This window comes from Tiliqua scincoides, chromosome 8, assembly GCF_035046505.1.
Source record: "Tiliqua scincoides isolate rTilSci1 chromosome 8, rTilSci1.hap2, whole genome shotgun sequence".
NCBI lineage: Eukaryota > Metazoa > Chordata > Lepidosauria > Squamata > Scincidae > Tiliqua > Tiliqua scincoides.
Genome location: NC_089828.1, coordinates 21774508 through 21784085, shown reverse-complemented (window position 1 = coordinate 21784085; position 9578 = coordinate 21774508). Strand labels below are relative to the sequence as shown.

Genomic DNA, 9578 nt, shown 5'->3' with positions numbered 1-9578 from the left:
TGTGGTTAGGGGCTAGGAAATAAATAAATGGCAAATGGAGAAACTTACAAGGCATTTCCCAAAGGCAAAATGAGGCCAGTGATTTACCACGGACAGGATCCCAAAAAATGGGAGCTGTTCCTGCTGGGAAATAGGGAGATTTGCAGCCCAGAGCTGGTATTTTGGGAGCCCGTGTGTTCCCCAAGGATCTGCATTTCAGCTCTTGAAGAGTGAAAAGTATTTTATGGGCTATAAACATATTTTGCAGTTGGTGTGACCTCCCCTTTTCTATCCAGGCACGTTTATTTTTCTGCTGCAAGCAAAAAAAAGAAGAAAAAAAGAAGAAGCTGGAAATGGGCAAGGACGGTCTGACGGGCTCAGAAAGTCAAAAGCTTTCAGGTGAGAGAACTGAGCTTTCTTATTTTTTTCTTTTGCCGGAGGCCTGCTATTTGTCTGCTGTGCCTTGCCAGAGCTGACCAGTTGACCCTCTACTGAAGCAGTAATCTTGTTTCTTGCTCGTTCCTTGACAGTCTGAAAATGAGGCGTGGGCTCTCCCTTTTTTTTTTAGTCCAGACTCAACTAGAGTTGGCAGTTTACCCTGCCAATGATCCTGTTTCCTTCAAATATTTGCTTTTTCTTTTCCTCTGGGGAAAGGGTCATGGGGAGGGGGGGGGCAAAGTGGAGCTCCACTATTTATTTATTTATTTATTTATTTATTTATTTATTTATTTATTTATAGGATGTATACTCCACCTTCTACCACTCTCAATGGCATTCAAGGCGGCTTACAAAATAAAATACCATTGTTGTTGGCAACCTCCAGTCTCGAAAGACTATGGTATCGCGCTCTGAATGGTGGTTCTGGAACAGCATCTAGTGTGGCTGAAAAGGTCGATTCGGGAGTGACAATCCCTTCCACATTGGGAGCAAGTATAGTCTGTCCCTGGTCTGTCTCCCTGGCTATTGGGCCTTCCTTCTTTGCCTCTTTGCCTTAGACTGTTGGCCAAGTGTCTCTTCAAACTGGGAAAGGCCATGCTGCACAGCCTGCCTCCAAGCTCAGAGGCCAGGGTTTCCCACCTGTTGAGGTCCACTCCTAAGGCCTTCAGATTCCTCTTGCAGATATAAATAAAACTATACTAAAACAAACAAAGAACCCATTAAAAAGAGTTAAAACAATAAAGCACAACAAACTCCAATGGATCACAATTAAGAAGTACATTCATAAAAAGCACCATCCCCTGATATCAGCAATCAAATGCTTCCCTAAATAAAAGATCCCACCGAAAGGACTTCAAGGAGGGAGGCAGTCTCAGCTCCATGGGAATTTCACAAATGGGGAGCCACCACTGAGAAGGCCCTATTTCTTGCTGCCATCCCTCTCACCTCCTATGCATATCTATCCAGAAGTACTTTCCATTTTATGCAAAGGGGCTTAATCTCTGGAAAGTGCGTATAGGAGTCCAGACTAATACACATTAATACTGAACAGCTGAGCCACACCAATACTGGTTCAAAGGCACATTCTGAGACTCAGAAATAAACTGTTAATACAAAGGCAGACATGGTACATATACAGGACGTATCAAGAAAATGTACAGACACTTCTTATTGTGTCAATTTTATTATGCTCTAATTCATAATATTATACAGGTGGGACCTTGGTTTCCACTGATTTGGTATCCACTGATTTGACTTTCCACTGATACCAAAGTCCACCTTTAAATGCCTTGTAAAAAAGATAAAAAAGCACCAAAATCCAGTTTCCTAACTTTGAGCTATTAAATAATTATAATTTCTTTCCATTAGATTCTATTATTCACTCATCCAGTGGCTGAATGTAGTATAGTCTATTCCAATGCATTCTGGGGCAACAAAAGAAGAACAAGAAGAGCCTGGAAGTGGCTCTTTAAGCTATTTTTGCCACTAATTTGGTATCCACTGTTTTCTTTTAATCCCCTAGGGGTTCTAGAATGGAACTCCAGTGGATAAGGAAGCACAAACTGTAATTAACACATGTACCATGATACTTCAATTTACTCACATAGTGCGTATGGTGTACACAGAAGCAGTTGCTTGACCCAGTTAGTTAGTTAGTTAGTTAGTTAGTTAGTTAGTTAGTTAGTTAGTTAATCAATCAATCAATTAATTAATTAATTGGGCTGAGTGCTCCCCATTGGTGTCTATACCCTGCTGACATCTGTGACTAAGGGATCTGCAGATATCCACCCATCTGTGTGTGTGTGTGTGTGTGTGTGTGTGTGTGCTGGAATGGAATGGTATGGTTCCACACATCACTTCAATTGCTTCCCTTAGAGCAGTAGTTCCCAAAGTTTTTGACTGGGCCATTGACCATGACCTAGTGGGCCATTGGCTATAGCTCTCCATTAGGGCTACAATACAATGTTGAGGGCAGCAGGTTTTTCAAGAGGCTTCTGCTGCTCCCTTGGCTGGTTTCCATTTCTCACAGTTTGGGAACCATTGCCTTGGAGGTTTGAGTGATGCAGGTTTTCTACAACGAAATACTGTACATATGAATTAGAGCTCATTAAAATGTGTGTACATTTTTTAAGGCACCCTGGATATAGATAGATATGTGTTAGCAATTTTACTTGCAATGGTTGAAACATTGGAGCCTCTCCTGCTGACCTTGTGCAAATTGCTTAGAAATCTACCAGAATGTACCAGTATTGCACTATGCTGTTGTGTATTGCACAGAATGTACCAGTATTGCACTATGCTGCACTAACCAATTGGGTTTACGATGCTGCCTTATGCAGGTTTCCCCCCATCTTCCCATCTCATAAGCTATGAGGCAAAATTGCTCATGTATGCTGGTTTAGCCCCTAACTAGCCCCTAGTTAATCGGGGCTCCTGCTGCCAGCGATTAACTTTGTGCCAACTTTCTTTTGCTTTGGGCATGGAGAAAGAGGGCTGTGCTTGCGTGTGCACATTTACTGGCTCAATTGCAGGAATCCCCATGTCACTTCCCCTTCCATTAGTAGGAATTAGCAAAGCTTCGCTGCTTAGCAAGTTGGAAAAATTCAGCAATTGCCTCTGACCAGCGTGATGCGCACTTGGTGTTAAATTGCAGCTGTAATTGTGTTCAGCCTTGCACGGGCAAAAGTAGGTGAGACACGTTGGCGGCAGCCGCCGACTAATTTATTTGCAAGGGTGGAACTGACTGGAGAGTCCGATGAGGGTTTGCCCAAGGGCCTGTTGAACAGCTGCCAATACAAGTGTTCCATAATTGGGGCTGACTCTCTTCACTTTCCTCTCTATGATACTGTCTCATTTTAATTGACTTTGTGCTGCTGACATTGACCTGGAAGACCACCAATTCTGGTCCCCGAGAGCCCTGGACAAGATACTGCTCCTCACACTTCCAAGCTCTGCATTGCGTTTGGTTACAGAATTGACTTGGAACTGCCAACATTACCATAGGAGCTTTCTCCCCCAGTTCATTGTAAGGATTCACTTTCAGAAGCCACTCAGATCAACTTCCCTGGATAAACTGTTTGTGGCATTTTACAGTTAGTTATTGCATTGCTTTTCAAAAATGCAAAAGCTGGACCTGACCCCCAGCGAAAGCAATCTGGCCTTGGTGGCTCATGCCCTAGAGGCATTCAGACTGGGTGACGGAAATGCTCTTGGTGTGGGCCTGACTTTAAAGTCAGCTTGGAAATGACAATAGGTACAAAATGCAGCCACTGGGATACAGGGATATTGCTGACTGGGCAATGGCAGCTCCAACATTTTGGAGGTTTCTGGGTCAAGAACACAGTCCCCCATGCTTTGGAAAACTTGTTTGCATGCCAGCTATCTCCCCCCACCACCCCCTGCAGTCCCTGGGCTTGAATTTGCAATACCCCTATTACACAGGCCTACAAAATTGAGGGTCAGAAAAGTTTTTCCCAAACTTTATGGTGGTTTGATATGAATTTGGGGTGCCGATTCCAAAAATGGCATCCGTTTTGCCCTATCACGTCTAGTTTTGGAGATATAGTAGTGTAGGCTTCCTCATGAGGAAGCTGCTTGAACCATTCACTAAAGAGGCTATGCCATGTCTTTCAGCTGCCATGCCATCAGCTGCCACACTTAGATGCACTGTTAGTGGTACAGCTACCACTGGTTGACGCTTGAGGGGGGACATGATTGAGACATACAAAATTATGCAGGGGATGGACAGAGTGGATAGGGAGATGCTCTTTACACTCTCACATAATACCAGAACCAGGGGACATCCACTAAAATTGAGTGTTGGGAGAGTTAGGACAGACAAAAGAAAATATTTCTTTACTCAGCGCATGGTCGGTCTGTGGAACTCCTTGCCACAGGATGTGGTGCTGGCGTCTAGCCTAGACGCCTTTAAAAGGGGATTGGACGAGTTTCTGGAGGAAAAATCCATTATGGGGTACAAGCCATGATGTGTATGCGCAACCTCCTGATTTTAGGAATGGGTTAAGTCAGAATGCCAGATGTAGGGGAGGGCACCAGGATGAGGTCTCTTGTTATCTGGTGTGCTCCCTGGGGCATTTGGTGGGCCACTGTGAGATACAGGAAGCTGGACTAGATGGGCCTATGGCCTGATCCAGTGGGGCTATTCTTATGTTCTTATGTTCTTATGGTTGAGAAGCACTGTGTTAGTTTATTGCAACCCCGTCACAGAACATGCTGTCTGACATGAGAAATGGGGAAATTTAATTCCTGCCAAGTGGTTCAGTCAGCCCAATGTGCTGCTTCTCCAAGACTCCAAATCTTTTGTCTCCCTCCCTCCATTAAAAAAAAAAAAAAATCTGTTGGTCCTGACCTTTGGGGCATGATTGAAAGACTACCTGACTCTCAATGATCTCTCTCGTAACTGGTAACAAGATGGAGTCTATCTGGTAGCAATGAGATATGTGCCAGAAGGCCTAGCAGTAGATTTAGTGAATCATTGATCAGTTTAAATTGAGGGAGCCAATGTTTGGCCAAATAACTGTCTTGGCTACTTGCCGGTAATGCTCTCGTGCAGTCACACCTGCCTTAACGCTTTATATATTAGTAAGGCCTGTATCCTTCACCTTCTTAAATCTTAAAAAAGAGCAATTAGTTCTGCGGGAAGGAGGAGATTAGTTTGTCTGTCTTGTCACTGTCCCTCATTAGAAAGGAAGACAGAGAGCACAGAGGCCAGCCAAAGAGGAAGTAGCACAACTCAGGCAAGTTAAGCCATCTCCAGCTGTTGGCTTTCTCCAGAAGTAGTCAATTCAAGTTTGGGCTTGTGCATGCTCTTCTCATGTGCTCAGTCAGTGACTGAGATTTGTTCTATGTTCATATTGTTGGTTGGCTGGTTGGTTGGCAACCTTCAGTCTCGAAAGAGTATGGTATAAGCCTACAGCACCTGGTATTCCCAGGTGGTCTCCCATCCAAGTACTAACCAGGCCTGACCCTGCTTAGTTTCCAAGATCAGACAAGATCAGGCATGTGCAGGGTAACAGTTGCTGCTATGTTCATATGAATTAATACAACACAAAAGGGGTCTTTGGGAAATTCTGTTTCTTTTCTGACTATTGCGCAGATCTTTTTCCCCAAGTACATTTTGTAATACACCCCCCCTCCTACTTCTACAGGCATCTTCATCCACTGCTGCTCCTCCTCCTCCCATTCGCTGGATTGGAAAAGTAAGAGGGGGAAGAAAGAGAAAATGTGGAGAAGAGGAGCTTGGTGGGCTAGAGTGTTGGGTGTGCTATCACTGTCCCGCTGTCACCCACTAGCAGTGGGTAATGGATATGAGTGGCAGCTCCTCCTGCCCTCCCTACTGGCCAATGGAAGCATCTCCTAGTCCATTTGATGACATAGGGGCCTTTAGGAGATACTCATATTTATACACGGGGGTTCTGGGCAGTCTCTCATTCAGCTTGGATCACCTGCTATGGGCATGGGGGGAGTTTCAGGGATCTGCATGACTGAGTGAATCCTCTGATGAATGTGGAACCATTGCCCAGTGCCTGACCCTGATACCAGGGTTGCCCAGATACCAGGCATTCCACTCCAACCATTGCTATTGCTGGCCCAACACTCATGATCGGTGTTGTCCCTATCCACATGGAGCAGAAGAAATGGATTTTGCACACCAGTCTCCAGAACAGATCCCTACAGGGGGTGAAATGCATCTCTCCTTCATTCCATACTCTTCCCTGGGGGGGGGGGGGAACCGGTTGGCAACCTTCAGTCTTGAAAGACTATGGTATAAGCCTACAGCACCCGATATTCCCAGGCGGTCTCCCATCCAAGTACTAACCAGGCCTGACCCTGCTTAGCTTCCGAGATCAGACGAGATCGGGCATGTGCAGGGTAACAAGAAGTTAGGACAAGCAGCTGGAAGCAACCCATTTGTTCATACAAATAACATCCCAAACTTTTGCTATGTGATGAGCCTTCAAACAGATGGTTAGCATGTCCCTGCCTGGAAAGCTGCCTTATACTGAGCCCGACCATCAATGCCGACATTAACTGTCAGCAGCTTTCCAGGTTTTCAGACAGGGAACTTTTCCTGCCCTACCTACAGATACTCTGAGTTGAACCTGGGATTTTCTGCATGGCAAGTGTGTGCTTTTCTCCAGAACTACAGCCCCATTCTTCAGCTAGCCAAGCAGCATTGAGAAAACAAAGAGCAAGATACCTTCTACCCTAGGGATGATTTTTGGCCAATTCTAGAAAGTTTGCACAGATGATCAATGTTCAGAGGTGCGGAAGTGCTGTTTTCCGGTTGCATGGATGCACACATTTTGTTTCTCTTGCACAACCACTGGAAAGATGCATTTTATAGCACCTTGGGAGGTACCTGCCCAAGCCTGAAACAAAGGACTGGTTAGTGTCTCCAGTGGAAGCACTTTTGGAATGAGTGGAGGCTGACAGCTCCCCAGCAGGACGATGTCTCCCTGGAGGTGTCATTTAGAATAGCTGTCATTTTCTTATGGGGGGACTCTATCTTGAGATCTGCATGATTGCATTCAACCTCTTTTGCAGTCCACTGCAGTTGCATTAATCACAGCACTGGTGTGCGACATACTAAATGTCGAGGTTGTAGTTCTCCTAAATGGAGCCAATGCTGTTAAAACTTTATTACACCTTGTAATCACAACCACAACCAGCTAGCCCTTAGGTCCAGGTGGCCTTTATGCACCATGCAAATATACCCCTGCTTCCCTTCTGATCAGCCTCACCCTCCTCTGATCTCCCCTGCCCCTCTCAGATCACCCCGCCATTCTCCCCTGCCTTCCTCTGATCACCCTGCCACTCCTTCCTCCAAAACCACTTGCATCCCTGCTGCCATCACTCTCCTCCTTCTCCCTTGCCTTTTCAAAAAGCAGAGAGGGTGGGGGAGGAAGGGGAGAAGTGGAGAAAGGAGGAGAGGTGGATGCCTAGAGAGCCTTCACTCTCCTCTTCCCTGCCATCTCTGCCTTTTGCAATGGCACAGGCAGGGAGCTAGGAAGAGGAGGATGAGGAGGGCAGCAGTGGCAGCTCCATCTTTTCCTATTGACCCATGGCATCAATAGAACACCATCTCCGAGCACAGTGTTTTTCCAGTGGAACCAATCAGTATCAATAGAAGTCCCAGCACTCTTTGTGTCTGATCCCTGTAAGAACAGGCTTGGGAAACGGCTGTCAGTCATGTCTTAGCAATGGTACCCAGCGCTTCTAACAGCTCCTTGATGCACAGATCTGTGATGCATCGCCATGCGTTAATTATTTGATGCTGTGTTTTGCAGCTTAATCCCCTAAATTCCCCACCTTCGATTGGCCAAGCGCAGAGGCTGAGTCGAAAGGTTCTGCAAACTGATGGAGCGCTTCAGTCCAGCTTAGCGTCTGCTCCTACAGCGGCGGCTTTCTATTCTCCTTCGCCTTTGAACCCTGCATCTGCTTTTGATCTCATCACTCACTATCCTTGGCCTGCTGAAACCAAGCACTGTCCTTATTTGTGTGAAATCAAAATATCAGTATAGGTGATTATGCGGTGCTGACATTTTCAAATGAAGGGAGGGGTCTACTGCTCGGGAAGCCCTATTCCTGGATCGTAAGGGGGAAGGGGAAAAATGCAATTTCTCAGCAGTGAGCAAAAGGCACTCTGCATATGCCCAGAGGCATTTCTCCTTAATGAATGAATGGATTATGCCAGGACCCCATTCTGAGAATCTAATTCATGATGTGGTTTTTTGGCAAGATCTTGTATGTGTTTGTAGGGTGCCATAGCCAATTTCCCTCTAAAAAAAGAAAAGCCCATGCTAGCTTAAGGGAGATGGGATTTAAACTAGATTTCTGCATGGAGAACTGAGTGACCCCCAACGAGTAGAGCAGAATGTCAAAATATCCCAGCAAGAAGGCAAAGGACTGTGGGTAATCTTATGCTTTATTGCTGTCGCAGGCTTGGAAAAGTGACAGAATAATTGCTCAAGTCTTTTTTTATTTCCCAGACTCTTATCTCAGGTTTATGATGCAAAACATTTTAAAAGAGTGATTCATTAAAACAGTAATACTAATAATAATAAAAAGAACTCCTTCTGAAGCACTGTGGAAATTAACTAACTATGTCCCAAGTCAGGCATATCTGATAGGGAATCAGGCTGCAAGAGCCCTGCAGGGGAACAGGCAGCAGGGCAGAGTGGTGAAAGATGGAGGACTATCAGGGAGAAAAGGCACGAGTGAGGCAGGCTGGGGAAAATCAACAGTCATAAGAACATAAGAACAGCCCCACTGGATCAGGCCATAGGCCCATCTAGTCCAGCTTCCTGTATCTCATAATGGCCCACCAAATGCCCCAAGGAGCACACCAGATAACAAGAGACCTCATCCTGGTGCCCTCCCTTGCATCTGGCCTTCTGACATAGCCCATTTCTAAAATCAGGAGGTTGCGCATACACATCATGGCTTGTACCCTGTACAAGTCCTGGTTCTTCCCTTTGCCGTGAATAGTACATGAGACATTTTTCACTGACTGAATTGGTAGTCCCTTGGGGCAGAGTCTGTTTGCCAGTTCTCCATGTGGAGGTGTTTCTCTTGGCAAACCTCCATGTCTGTAAATAACCCAGGATCCAGGCTTGATATATTACCTTTTCTGTGCCTCATCTGTAAATTCAAAAGTGTTTCACAGTGAGGGAGGATGGGGCAAGGGGTCTGGGGCGATTCCCAGGGCTCAGAAAGATAAATTCTAAAGCTCTAGAAGGTTATGTTGTTGTTGGCAACCTTCAGTCTCGAAAGACTATGGTATTGCGCTCTGAAAGGTGGTTCTGGAACAGCGTCTAGTGTGGCTGAAAAGGCCGATTCAGGAGTGACAATCCCTTCCACACTGGGAGCAAGTGCAGTCTGTCCCTGGTCTGTCTCCCTGGCTATGGGCCTTCCTTCTTTGCCTCTTTGCCTCAGTCTGTTAGTCAAGTGTCTCTTCAAACTGGGAAAGGCCATGCTGCACAGCCTGCCTCCAAGCGGGCCGCTCAGAGGCCAGGGTTTCCCACCTGTTGAGGTCCACTCCTAAGGCCTTCAGATCCCTCTTGCAGATGTCCCTCTTGCAGATCCCTCTTGCAGATGTAGAAGGCTACTTGGTGCACGAATCCAGAGTGAATTAGGTG

The 9578-nt window shown here is 45.9% G+C and overlaps 2 pseudogenes; both read right to left on the bottom strand.

Annotated features, from left to right (window-relative positions):
• Positions 1 to 5344: 5344 nt before the first annotated feature.
• Positions 5345 to 5464, bottom strand: LOC136659856 (5S ribosomal RNA; annotated as a pseudogene).
• A 743-nt stretch (positions 5465 to 6207) lies between these two features.
• On the bottom strand, positions 6208 to 6326 carry LOC136659482 (5S ribosomal RNA; annotated as a pseudogene).
• Positions 6327 to 9578: the final 3252 nt, after the last annotated feature.